This window comes from Lissotriton vulgaris, chromosome 8, assembly GCF_964263255.1.
Source record: "Lissotriton vulgaris chromosome 8, aLisVul1.2, whole genome shotgun sequence".
Lineage (NCBI taxonomy): Eukaryota > Metazoa > Chordata > Amphibia > Caudata > Salamandridae > Lissotriton > Lissotriton vulgaris.
Window position 1 is genome coordinate 1,183,140,812 of NC_141696.1, and position 14,798 is coordinate 1,183,155,609.

Sequence of the window (14,798 nt, forward strand, 5' to 3'; positions counted from 1 at the left end):
TTGAATCCTGATGGTGCAATGAGCAAGGGTCTCACATCTGAGAATACCCTTCCACACTTGGGGTGGACAAAAATATTTACAACAAGGGGTGGTGAGGGACAGAGTCTCTGAATTAAGCAGAAAGCTCTCACCCAGTCAAGAGATCAGGGCTAGATCCAACACCGTTTTTTAGCTCACTGCACCATCCCAGTTTCAGAACCTGGCTGTATGCAAATTAGTCTGTTCCTGTCCCAGTGCATGATGGGAACAGGGCAAACCAAACTACAAAAGCCAATTCTTACACTGGGAAGGAAACAAGCTCCCGGGGACCGGTTTCTGGCATTACAGCCGTCTTCGGCCCGGTTTGCTTGAATCCTGATGGTGCAATGAGCAAGGGTCTCACATCTGAGAATACCCTTCCACGCTTAGGGTGGACAAAAATATTTACAACAAGGGGTGGTGAGGGACAGAGTCTCTGAATTAAGGAGAAAGCTCTCACCCAGTCAAGAGATCAGGGCTAGATCCAACACCGTTTTTTAGCTCACTGCACCATCCCAGTTTCAGAACCTGGCTGTATGCAAATTAGTCTGTTCCTGTCCCAGTGCATGATGGGAACAGGGCAAACCAAACTACAAAAGCCAATTCTTACACTGGGAAGGAAACAAGCTCCCGGGGACCGGTTTCTGGCATTACAGCCGTCTTCGGCCCGGTTTGCTTGAATCCTGATGGTGCAATGAGCAAGGGTCTCACATCTGAGAATACCCTTCCACGCTTAGGGTGGACAAAAATATTTACAACAAGGGGTGGTGAGGGACAGAGTCTCTGAATTAAGCAGAAAGCTCTCACCCAGTCAAGAGATCAGGGCTAGATCCAACACCGTTTTTTAGCTCACTGCACCATCCCAGTTTCAGAACCTGGCTGTATGCAAATTAGTCTGTTCCTGTCCCAGTGCATGATGGGAACAGGGCAAACCAAACTACAAAAGCCAATTCTTACACTGGGAAGGAACCAAGCTCCCGGGGACCGGTTTCTGGCATTACAGCCGTCTTCGGCCCGGTTTGCTTGAATCCTGATGGTGCAATGAGCAAGGGTCTCACATCTGAGAATACCCTTCCACGCTTAGGGTGGACAAAAATATTTACAACAAGGGGTGGTGAGGGACAGAGTCTCTGAATTAAGCAGAAAGCTCTCACCCAGTCAAGAGATCAGGGCTAGATCCAACACCGTTTTTTAGCTCACTGCACCATCCCAGTTTCAGAACCTGGCTGTATGCAAATTAGTCTGTTCCTGTCCCAGTGCATGATGGGAACAGGGCAAACCAAACTACAAAAGCCAATTCTTACACTGGGAAGGAAACAAGCTCCCGGGGACCGGTTTCTGGCATTACAGCCGTCTTCGGCCCGGTTTGCTTGAATCCTGATGGTGCAATGAGCAAGGGTCTCACATCTGAGAATACCCTTCCACGCTTAGGGTGGACAAAAATATTTACAACAAGGGGTGGTGAGGGACAGAGTCTCTGAATTAAGCAGAAAGCTCTCACCCAGTCAAGAGATCAGGGCTAGATCCAACACCGTTTTTTAGCTCACTGCACCATCCCAGTTTCAGAACCTGGCTGTATGCAAATTAGTCTGTTCCTGTCCCAGTGCATGATGGGAACAGGGCAAACCAAACTACAAAAGCCAATTCTTACACTGGGAAGGAAACAAGCTCCCGGGGACCGGTTTCTGGCATTACAGCCGTCTTCGGCCCGGTTTGCTTGAATCCTGATGGTGCAATGAGCAAGGGTCTCACATCTGAGAATACCCTTCCACGCTTAGGGTGGACAAAAATATTTACAACAAGGGGTGGTGAGGGACAGAGTCTCTGAATTAAGCAGAAAGCTCTCACCCAGTCAAGAGATCAGGGCTAGATCCAACACCGTTTTTTAGCTCACTGCACCATCCCAGTTTCAGAACCTGGCTGTATGCAAATTAGTCTGTTCCTGTCCCAGTGCATGATGGGAACAGGGCAAACCAAACTACAAAAGCCAATTCTTACACTGGGAAGGAAACAAGCTCCCGGGGACCGGTTTCTGGCATTACAGCCGTCTTCGGCCCGGTTTGCTTGAATCCTGATGGTGCAATGAGCAAGGGTCTCACATCTGAGAATACCCTTCCACGCTTAGGGTGGACAAAAATATTTACAACAAGGGGTGGTGAGGGACAGAGTCTCTGAATTAAGCAGAAAGCTCTCACCCAGTCAAGAGATCAGGGCTAGATCCAACACCGTTTTTTAGCTCACTGCACCATCCCAGTTTCAGAACCTGGCTGTATGCAAATTAGTCTGTTCCTGTCCCAGTGCATGATGGGAACAGGGCAAACCAAACTACAAAAGCCAATTCTTACACTGGGAAGGAAACAAGCTCCCGGGGACTGGTTTCTGGCATTACAGCCGTCTTCGGCCCGGTTTGCTTGAATCCTGATGGTGCAATGAGCAAGGGTCTCACATCTGAGAATACCCTTCCACGCTTAGGGTGGACAAAAATATTTACAACAAGCTCTCACTCACTCCATCAGGATTCAAGCAAGCCGGGCCGAAGAAGGCTGAAATGCCAGAAACCGGTCCCCGGTAGCTTGTCTCCTTTCTGGTGAAGAATTGGCTTGGTAGTTTAGTCTGCCCTGTTCCCATGATGCACTGGGCCAGGGACAGACTGATTTGCATATAGCCAGGTTCTGAGCTGGGATGGGGCAGTGAGATAAATAACGGTGATGGATCAAGCCCTGATCTTTGGACTGGGTAAGAGTGGTCTGTTTAACTCAGACACTCTGTTCATCACCACCCCCTTTTCTAAATCGTTTTTGGCCACTATAGGTGTGGCAGGGTATACTCAGACATGAGTCCCTTTCTCACTGCTCCATCAGGATTCAAGCAAGCCGGGCCGAAGAAGGCTGAAATGCCAGAAACCGGTCCCCGGTAGCTTGTCTCCTTTCTGGTGAAGAATTGGCTTGGTAGTTTAGTCTGCCCTGTTCCCATGATGCACTGGGCCAGGGACAGACTGATTTGCATATAGCCAGGTTCTGAGCTGGGATGGGGCAGTGAGATAAATAACGGTGATGGATCAAGCCCTGATCTTTGGACTGGGTAAGAGTGGTCTGTTTAACTCAGACACTCTGTTCATCACCACCCCCTTTTCTAAATCGTTTTTGGCCACTATAGGTGTGGCAGGGTATACTCAGACATGAGTCCCTTTCTCACTGCTCCATCAGGATTCAAGCAAGCCGGGCCGAAGAAGGCTGAAATGCCAGAAACCGGTCCCCGGTAGCTTGTCTCCTTTCTGGTGAAGAATTGGCTTGGTAGTTTAGTCTGCCCTGTTCCCATGATGCACTGGGCCAGGGACAGACTGATTTGCATATAGCCAGGTTCTGAGCTGGGATGGGGCAGTGAGATAAATAACGGTGATGGATCAAGCCCTGATCTTTGGACTGGGTAAGAGTGGTCTGTTTAACTCAGACACTCTGTTCATCACCACCCCCTTTTCTAAATCGATTCGCTAATTTAGCAGCTCCAAATTGTGAATCCTTACTAGGGAATTCCTAATATCAATTTGGCATTTCTGTCCAAAGTGTTCACAAATTGTGATCCAGAGTGAAATAAAGTAACTGGATGTCATACACGCTAAGTAGAAATTGTTGTGTTTTATTCAAGGATAATATCCAAGAGCAGGGTCGGACTGGTCATGCCGGGCACCGGGCAATCCCCCAATAGGCTGGCAGGGGTGGGGGGCGGATTTGTGACCGGAGGCTGGTTCTGTTGTTGGGGCCGATTTAGCGTCAAACTTCCAATCTGGCATGGAAGCAATAAGCTCCTGGATGTCATCAAACTGCCTCAAGCTAAATTCTGATAAAACAGAAGTGATGACATTCGGGAGACTACAACCAACCTGGTCTCCTCAATGGTGGCCCCAACAAATGGGACAACCTCCAGTACCAGTGGTCAAGGTACGAAACTTGGGGGTCATCTTCGACAACAAACTGTCCTTCCAGCAGCACGCAAACTCAGTGGTCTCATCTGCCTTCCACACCTTAAAAAAAATCAAAAAACTCATCCCGTACCTACCATCTTCCGCAGGCAAAACTTTAGTCAGCACGCTAGTCTTTTCCAAGACCGACTATTGTAATGCCTTACTCCTAAATGCACAACAAAAGGTCCTCAATAAATTACAGACTGTACAGAATGCAGCAGCTAGGACCCTGCTACGCATTCCTAAATTTGCATCTGTCTCCCCCTACATCCAACAGCTGCATTGGCTGCCGGTAAGGAGCCGCATCAAATTTAAAGCCTTGTGCATAGCGTACAAAGCCATTCATAACCATGGCCCCCTATTTCTAAAACAAGCCTTTCGCCCTCCCGAACAGCAAAGAACATTGCGTTCATCTTCTGCCCATCTGCTAACAGTCCCCCGCACAAGAAGGGCTAACTGGGGAGACAAACGTTTCACCGTTGCCACAGCTAGACTGTGGAACACTCTCCCTCTCCACCTTAAGTGTGCACCTACCCTGCTTAAGTTCAGAAAAAATCTGAAAACATGGCTATTCCATGCCTAGTTTCCTTTTCCTACTGAGAGTTCTGTGTCACAGCGCCGAGACACCCTCGGGTATTTGCGCGCTCTAAAAATCGCCAAAAATAAACAACAGAACACAGACATTAAGCACAATCAGGCTGCTGGCCTGTCTGAACGGTAGCACGATTCCTGAAATCGGCGTGGCACTGCCAGCATGAGAACTCATGCTGGCAGTGCTGCGCTGATTTAAAATAAATTATTTATTTTTGATTAGGCGGCCGCCGCGGCGCCGCCCAGCCCTATAAAGTATTACACGCTCCCTGCGTGATGACGTCACCCCCTGCTCCAGTCCAGTAACCCTGAACCATGGCGGTCCTGGCACCCCTGCTCGCCCTGCTGTACTCGAGACGGCCCCGCGGCTCACGCGAATGCTCACGCCTGGAAGGCTGAGCCAGAACTGCTAGGGAAGGAGACCGAGGTTATAGATGGGGTAAGACATGCCCAAGAGAGAACAAGATATACAAGAAAGGGAGCTAATAAGATAGACCTCGTAGCGAGAGAATGAGATAGACCTGAGAGACAATACGATAACCAGAGACTGTTGATGCAAAAACTGCATATTTCAGGTAATTAACATATCGTATGTAAAACATACTTGAGCTTCAGACAAGCTAGTGTATTATTAAATGTATTACCTGAATAGGACACCTTTTTTAGGGGGCCAGTACATTGTGGTGCACTGCATACATGCCACTGAACCCGATTCAGACGGGAGACTCAGGATTATTTAAACCCAAATTTGCTATATTTTGTCAGTATCCCCTTTGGAATCGCATCTGCTCCAATAGAAGCTCATGGGGGAAGTACATTCTCCGATTATGTTTTTTTTTTAACTTCCACTTTCCTCTTCTAAAAGGTTGGCATGGATATTGCATGTAAATTCACCTCCCTTTAGCCCACCATGACTCGGCAAGAATCCGGGTGGGGGTGGTGGGCAGTTTCGGGAAGCATGACTCACTAGGAAATCAGGTTTCGTGACACAGCGAAAATGAGAGGTAATCCGGCCGATGTTTGTTTGTGCAGACTCGCGCTGTAGCGTGACTCAGCAAAAAACGAAATCCGACTTGTGACTGTGTAAAACCAGCCAATGTTTGTGCCTAGCCAGAAAATACAAAACCCATACCGTGACTAGACGAAAAACAAAATCGTGACTTCTGAGTAAGCAGAACCAGCCGACGTTTCAGCGCAAACACAAGAAGCGGCGCCATGCTTCAGCAGATACAGTAATGCGGAATGATGGCTGGCGCGGCCCTACTAGCTCTTCTCGGCTCTGCTCTCGCTCGCCTTCCGGCTGGTGCGGAAGGCGCCGCCGCTGTGCCTGGGACTGCCCACCCAGCGCCAGGACGGCAACTCCTGCGACTTTGACTGGAGGGAGGTCGAGATTCTGATGTTTCTCAGCGCCATCGGCATGATGAAGAACCGGCGCTCCATCATCATTGAGCAACACATGGGGAACATCTTCCTGTTCAGTAAAGTTGCCAATGCAATTCTTTTCTTCCGTCTGGACATCCTGATGGGACTGCTCTATCTCACCCTGTGCCTAGTGTTCTTGATGACCTGTACACCCCATCTCTACATGGGACCAGAATATATCAAATATTTCAATGACAAGACCATCGATGAGGAGATTGATAAAGATCGACGGGTGACCTGGCTCGTGGAGTTCTTTGCCAACTGGTCCTCGGAATGTCAGTCCTTCGCGCCTGTATATGTGGACCTCTCCCTAAAGTACAACTGTGCTGGCCTGAAATTCGTAAGCCAGGTTTTATTGAGGTTCTGCGAGGGGTACCAAGCAATGTGCGAGCTGCACAGTTTTGGATGCGCTGCAGTTTTTGTAAAGTTTACTCCGGCGCCCCCAGGTACAGAGCATTGTTGAAATCAAGGCGAGATTGAATTAAGCCTTGTATAACTATCTGTCTGGCCTCAAAGGGAAGAAGTGGAAGGATTCTTTTAACCATCCTCAGGAGGCCAAAACAGGTCGCTGAGACTTTGGTTGCCTGCGTGTCGAAGGCCAATGATTTGTCCATCCACACCCCAAGGCTTTTGATGTTGTCTCTAGGGGTGGGGGCTGTGCCCATGCTCAGAGGCCATAACAACTCTAAGGTGGAAGGAGTTGGGGGGCCTAGGAGCATAAGCTCCGTTTTATCGTCATTGAGCTTCAGACAGGACTTTGTCATCCAACTCTTGACCTGTTCCAGGCATGTTGTTAAGTTGGACTGCGGTAGTGGGTTGCTCTTTTGCACAAGAGAGACCACTAGCTGGGTGTCGTCCGCATAGGTAATGATGTTAATACCATGCGGACGCACAATCCCAGCCAGCGGTTTCATGTAGGCATTAAAGAGCGTAGGGCTCAGTGATGAGCCCTGCGGCACCGCACATCCCAGTGGCTTACTAGAAGAGACCGATGTACCTTCAAAGACCTGGAAGGTTCGATCACTTAAAAAAGACCTGAACCAAGCCAGGGCTTTTCCCGATATTCCCATGTCGAGGAGACGGTTTAAGAGTATTTTATGATTAACCGTAGAGTGGCACATCCCGTAATTTAATTTCCCCTGTCTGGACTGCCGCCCGCAGGTGAGTGCTTTGCATCGGTGCGCTGGCCAGATCTGATTGATTTATGTGTGGTGGTGGTGCCTGCATTTACATTGCAGGTTGTCTCTGCATTACTAAAGACAGCGTGAAGATGTTTGAATAGGCTAGCGCAAACTCATGTCATCTATACCAACTCGTGCAGGCCTGAACTCATCCTCGCGTGACCTATCTAGTCAATTTTCTATCAGGGTGAATGCATTGCTTACCTTTGACTGGGCTCAGCACTGCACTGTCTGGACTGTGGGGCCGGAGGGCAGCCTCACGTCATATGGGAGGAGGCCTAGATATTGATGCCCTGACTGTCTGGTGTGGTGGGCGACAGGCCTAGTGGGCGAGCTTCCTTCCTGCTGGAGGCTGAGGAGGTCTATCCCCAATTCCAGTTGGCACCTCTGGTCTTTACGCCACATTTAGGTTTAGCATTTCAAAGTACCCTTTGTTGGGAGTTGCATTCCCTGTCTTTTGTTGTTGCAGGAGCGTCATAGATCCACAGGTGTTCTTTTGTTTGGGAGAGAACAGCAGCACCCATGCCTGCTGACTTTCACACCTGTCCGTGCAGAGATTTTTAGGAGCCTCAACCATTATCATGCAAGTGAGGCGATTTAGCAGAGTTTAGGGGCACAAAGACACACTGGAAACATATAAAAAAACAAAAATGCACCTTCTTTGCTTGAGAATAGCCCTTAGGAGGGCCAAGGGTTACCATGGGAGGGCCTGCCCCACTTGGCGATTCCTCTAGATCCCGGCTTATCATACAAAATTACATTTTGTATGGTAAATTGTCCACTGATCGTAGTCACTGAGGAGATGTGACCTAGGTGGAATTTTTAGGGTGATCTGACAGATATTGGATGCACAATAAAGATTACGGCCGATTTCTGCTCTACTAAGTCTGGTCTCTATAATTTCCAGGTTGGCCTCAGTGGGTCCTCGGTGGGGTACTAGTAGGGGCGGAGTAATAGTGGCACAAATCTTGGGGTTATAGCTCTGCAGAAATAAACTAAAGACCCTCCTCTTTAGGTAACTCCCCCTCCCCTGGCGTCCCACCAAATGGTGAATCCCAGCTGGGAGGACGCCCCCTTGTCCTGCCTGTATTAACCACCTCACCGGTCCTCTGTACTCCGACCTTCACCCCCACTTTTCTACAGAGCTCCATTGCTTTGTAGGTAGTTCTAAATAAATACCCACAGGCATATAATTAAAAGAAGGTGGGTGTGTATAAGAGCAAAAGTATGACACAGAAGAAAAAGAATGAAAAAAGACATAAGCAGCAACATACAGAAGGGAACAGAGGTGACGTTTGTCAATGTGACTGTAAGAGAGGGAAAATCAAGTACAACAAGGCAGAAAAAAAGGAAAAATCATGGCATGAAGAAACGACAGAAAAATTAATATAATTTGCATGTTCTGGTTTAAAAAGAGATACTTTATGAGGTTAATGTATCCACTGTGGAGATCTCAGTTAAAGAAAGTGCAGATCACCGAGTTCCATTGTTAGAAGTCTGTGTGGTACCTGCAGCTCACTTGTTTCAGGCCGAGTCAGTGGGATATCTTGCTTGGTGACCATACCTACTGTCGAGCCCCATGTGTAACCTGTCAAGCTTTCTTATCTAAGCAGGGAGGCTCCAGAGGTAAAGGTAAATGTCCTTGCTGCAGAGAAAGTTCTGTGAGTTACTCAAACATCTGAATGTAACTAGAATGTGACAGATTCCAATCCTACAGAGAGAGATCAGCAGGTTAATGCACTCACTGCAAATATAGATAAGAGGTTCCAATCCTACTGAGAAAGTTCAGTGGGTTTTAGCATATATAGTTATTGATATTTTTGTGTAACTCTGAGGTCAGATTTTTCACCTCTAGTGTGATAACTCGATGGCTGATTGCGCCTACTCCAGAGTTATGTCTGAGCCTGCAGGTAAGTGGTTCCAATGTAGTGAAATAGCCCCCGCCAAGCACTGCTACAGACGGTGTCCTGGGACTGTTCACACGTTGCCCACTTACCTTACATAAAGTTGTACGGTGGTTGATCAGTGTGGTGTAATAAACTCTATGGATGGATTGGGCCCTTCTGTGTGTATATTTATTGCTGCACTACAGGGCAGCTGATCTCTAAGCTCACGTGCAAGCAGTGCACATGACAGCTTCCTAGGGGCAACATTACCCTGAAAGCAGCCAGTACAGACGGCAGTCTACCTGCACAACAGGAGCCCGGTAGGAGGGAACAGGCCACTCTCCCACAGGTGGCACTCCAGGCAATGGTCTAGATTGGTCTTAATGTACTTCTGGTCCTGTCTATTAAGCTGGGGACCTGTATAGAATAATTTAGGTATTTATAATTCCTAAAACAATTACAAACGTACAATAAAATGATAGACATACCCAGGTCGTAGTCAAACAGAATTTCGAAATAACTTAGGACTACATTTAATTCTTGGTGGTAAGGATATTCCCTTGCAATAGCAACAGAGTATCCTTACCACCAAGAATGCGGTTTGCTGGGCAAATGTATATGCGGATGGACCTATAGGACTAATAATGGCAGAGACTACTCTGTCTCCTACATGATGAATCCCCTCCATTGGCCTTGTGGAGTAAGGGCCGTCGGAGACTGAGCTGTCATTCCACCCACCTAATTTAGATGAGCTGAATTAAAGGTCAGTTTTCACTGCCCGCAACCTGCAGGAAACCCTAGCTTTAAGGGGCAGTGAAACTAAATTGTACTTTCCAGTTTGGGGATTTTCATTTTGAAAATAAAAAAAGAAAATTGTTTGGTACAGAGCTGTGTCTTGCTGACGGAACCCTGCGCCAAACAGGAAAATGCATTGACAGGAACTGCTATAATGGCGGTTCTCACCAATGCTTTTTACATTACCTTCGCTTGGTAGTCATTTATAAGTTTGGCGGGCAGAGTAGTCTCGGCCTGGCAGGCGTAAAGTCCTAAATCAGACCAACGGAAATTACTCCATCCGCAAACATTGAAATATGGACCTTAGCCACTGAGTTAGGAGTGATTCACAGGCTATTCTAAAAGAAAGTGACCAAAGTAACATTTCATAATAAATAAATAAATAAATAAATAAATAAATAAATAAATAACTACCCAAATTAAATTATTTGCCAAATAAGATACTACTAAGAGGGCTCAACAGGGCAATTTTTTGCAAGCATGTTTCATCTGCATCAACTCGTTTTTTACATTGTTCCATCACGCTATGGTAATCAAATTTCAGGAATAGTTTAATCACTTCTTTACAGTTTCTTATTCCACTTTCTAACCAGAAAATGTACCCTTAAGGTTTTAAGTCTATTTAAAGAAACTGGCAAAGCATAACATATGTATCAATGTTTACTCTATAAACCCACGGGAGCTATAAGATGTATAACTCTCTTAATGGAGGGATATAAAATGCCAGCAAATGAGCTTTTGTCTAAATCTTGAAGGTAGGGCTTATCTCAAATAATGCTGGGGGGACGTGTGATTTCATGATCTATAACATTATTTAGTTTAGAATAGACCTCAAAGTTCTTATTAGAGCTAACTTCAGAGAAATAATATTTTTGATCAGGGTTTTAAAAATCACACATGCCTATCCTGCATCCCATAGATCAGTTAGTACTGTCTGCAGATGATCACACCGTGATTTTTATATTGTACCCAAACCATCCATAGTGGAGTTTGTGTCTGCAGACTTCCTCCTGTCACAGGCTTGGAAGACTGAGCTTCCAAAGAAAGATCTCTGAAGATTGAACTTCAGTATAATGTGAGCTGAGTTGACTGAATTAGGCCTCGCAAAGAGTACCCTAAAACGTCTACACTGGGCTCTGTTTGACAATCTGCACAATTTTCCCAGAATGCCACTGCCCCATAGGTAAAAGTGTGTAAGAATTGTGAGCAAACAATATCACAAAGTAGTTAAACACTTGGGGTGCCTGGGGACGTGTAAAGCCAATTTAACCCATATGTTAAATTTGCCAATATATTCTACTCTCTGCTCTGCCCTCAGCTAATAACACCTCCTAGCTTTCCTCTAATCCATGTATATGATTACAGACTCACAAAAGCGTTTAGAAGGATCGATTTTGCTTCAATTTGTGAAAATAAGGCCTGGGATTTGTCTACAAATATTTCAATCCGGTTAACTCATGATAATAGGAACACGTCTTTCCAGCTTCTGTATCATGCGAATCCATTCACGTCCAAGAATACATTTATGGTTCCATCTGGCTTTGAGGATAATGATTGATGCAGTGCTGCGGGGCAGAATGGCAGTTCTGTTCCTGTCCGCCTACACTTCCCAAAGACTTGTAATTTGTGCCTTTTGAATCATTCCAGAAATGCTGGCTTGCCATGTGGGCAGTGTTGTACAGAATGGCTAACTTATTTTCCCTGTATTTCCCTGAGCGTGGTAGGAGGGCAGGCCCTTCCCGGTGGGCTGAAATACCCCGCTGCAGTGGTATACAATCAGAACACAGGGATAAGTCATCTAACCAGCCCAAGGGGACTTTGGGTTATGGGTGATGTCTTTTATGATGGGTACAAATGTTATAATCTCCATGCCTGTCCAATGCCTTCTGGCTGGGTCAAGGTGGGATTGGCTACATGGCTTAAGGTCAACATTGGTTGTAATATTGTGCAGTTATATCCGGGGGAGGCGCGGGAAATGCAGGCTTTTGATTCAAAGTGGGGCCTCAACTCAGGTCTGGTTCTCGTCAGTGCTTAATTTGTAAAATATTAAGTTCCAGGGCTCTGACCAGGAAGCCACTGCAGCTTGCACCACCCATCGCCCTTGTCATCGCTGTCAAAACAACTACTAACCATCTCTCTCGCGCTTAAATGCAAAAGTTCAGATTATTCCTGGTACCCAAAGCTAAAGGAATGGTTGGGGAGGCAGGTATTATCAATTTCAAAGTATACGGTATTCTTAAACTACTGTTGTTCTGCTCATCTCTAAATTAGATGAGCAGCGCCACCATGTGTTCTAAGTATGGTGCAGACAATAAGGTGCTGGTGCCGAGCGCCGGAAACCAATTAAGTGCTGGTGCTTAGCACCAGAAAGCCCCGTCTCAAATTAAGCACGGGTTCTAGTACATTTTTATAATACAATTTTTCATTTAGATATCTTTTCCCAGCTGTTGTATTTTGTGGATATATTGACAAATAGGAGTTCAAGTTCATGTTTGGGTTTGCCATTCAATATGATTTTGGCTGGCCATTTCAATGCAAAATTGGGGGCTGCGCCGAATCGGTCTGCATCAACTATTTCACCATACTTATTTGATGCCAGATTGGAGATAGATTTGGATTCTAGGGGGATCTTTTACACATTTTTTTGGCAGTACATGATTTGGAGAGTATAGGGGCTGTTCTCACTTTTACTTTGTTCTCTCTGATTCACTACTTGTGTCTATTTTTGATGCTCTCTGAAAGAATATCTTTGGGTACATATGACTGGGTGGGTAACCTGATGTTCTTTAAGGTCATCATCTACTATTTACTGTGCTTTGAAAGTTGCTACAATTTGAATATGTAATGAAAAATGTGCTGTAAAATTCACCATTTTGGTCTGTCGTTTTTGCAAAATTTTCTTGGGGGGGATAATCCCCCCAAACCCCCCTAGTACCAGTCCGGCTCGCTCGCTGCGCTCGCTCGCTCGCTCCCTCCGCGCCGGACGGGGGCTGGTCTGGCTAAATTTGCCAGGGCTGCTTTCTGTTCCCAGTCCGGCCCTGGTTCTACCCCACTCCCTGCATCTCATCACAAGACTCCCACTTCTCAGTTGGCATGCCACGCTGAAGAACATTACATTACATAATAACATTACTGCAAAGGCTCCTCTATGCAGGGCACATGGTTAGCTACACAGAAAGACTTCAGCGGTTCTTTCAGTTGGATTGGATTTATATATCGACCATGAGCGCAGTTTGGAAAGGAAGTCATATTAAACTGTTTGGAGATGTTGCAACAGAATTCTAGGGGGCAGATTTATGATGCCCATGTGCCGCAATTGCGTCACTTTATTTGACCCAACTGCGGAGCAAACAATGCGCCATATTTACAACGTGACGCATCTAGGAGATGCGTCACGTTGTAAAGCCCTGCGCCATAAGGAGGCGTTCCTGCGCAGGGGGGGGGGCGTTCCTGCACAGGAACACCTCCTGAAAGTGGCTGAGTGAAATCTATGAGATTTCACTCAGTCACTTTCAGGCCAATGCTGCGTCAAAACCCTGCGCCTTCTTGAAGCAGGCGTAGGTCTTGATGCAGCATTGTGTAGATGGGGCACCCCCGAGCCTTGCTGGAGCTGCGTCGCGCTTGCGACGCAACTCCAGCAATGCGCCACATTTCCGGCACAGATGCGTCACGCATCTGTGCCGTTTTTGCACCATGGTGCGCCGCATTATAAATGCGGCGCACCATGGGTGGCGGAGCTGTGGCGCACTGTGGTGTACGTTAACTGGTGCATCCCTGGGGATGGGCCAGTTAACATAAATCTGCCCCCTGGTGTATAAAACACAGTTTTACGGCTATTTACAAATGAGATGTGCCTTAGACACCTAACGCCCCCTGGAAGCCCAGTTAGTGACAGAAAGTTATGGAACACCTTGGCTTGATTTCGGTTCTACAATGTAATTCACTGCTAGCGGAGGATTATGTTTATGCATTCCTACAAAACATTCGAATCTTAACGCTGTAACTTTTAATGAGATTGTAATGCTGTAAAAAGGACTGGAACTCAAAATGAATATGTTGTATTTTCCTTTTCTAGACTAACATTGTAATCACCAATAAAAAGAGTTTAAATAAAAGAATAATCCATGATTCTTTATAAGGAAAGGATAACAGACCACTGGATGGCAATTCCCATTGAATGTTCCAAATACCCAATAATAAACTCAATAGACTGTGTGTGATTGGGTCATTGATCACAGATCCCTTGGGGTTGTGGTTGGTGATTCCTCAGAACCAAATAGGGGTGGGACACATTAGCCAAAGGAGACAGATCTCAAATGAAGTTCTATTAGTGAGGAGGTTCCTCCTCAATAGTAGAACTTAATTTGAGATCTGTCTCCATTGGTTAAAGTTTGTTTACACAAGCACATTTGCACTGATCATATTTTTAGTATTTGCACAGTACCTTATGTGATTTTTATACATGTTCCTGTTCGTTTTTTAGGTCTTACCTACGCAGCATGCATGCGCTGCATAGGAGAGAGACCTATTGCCATCGGCACAGCTTTCCCTGCAAAGACGTGCACGTGTTGCATTGCTTGCAATGGCAACGCAAGCATGTCTGGCGATTTCCTTGCGGGAGCACGCGGCGCCATATTGTTGCACGCTCCCGCATGGGAATCGCACAGTCCCCCTCCCCTGCTGCCACGCGCTTGTTTATTTTCTGAGCGCCATGCGTGCTTTCATATTTGTTTCACAATGGTGGCGGCCGCCGCACCCACCACTCTCGGGACACTGCCCACACTATTTGTGCCTGTAAAACTGGAATATTTTTATTCATTTATTTAATATATTCATACATAGGTGTAGAAAATTGAAGCGGGCGTAGTCTTAAAGGAGGACGCTTCGCAGAGCTGCAAACAGGGTTGTCACTGCATGAACACTCTGTTTATTTCCCTGTATCTT

General features: G+C 46.4%; 1 pseudogene; it reads left to right on the plus strand.

Annotated features, from left to right (window-relative positions):
• The first annotated feature begins 5,816 nt into the window (after window positions 1–5,816).
• Window positions 5,817–6,455, plus strand: LOC147698463 (thioredoxin-related transmembrane protein 2 pseudogene; annotated as a pseudogene).
• Window positions 6,456–14,798: the final 8,343 nt, after the last annotated feature.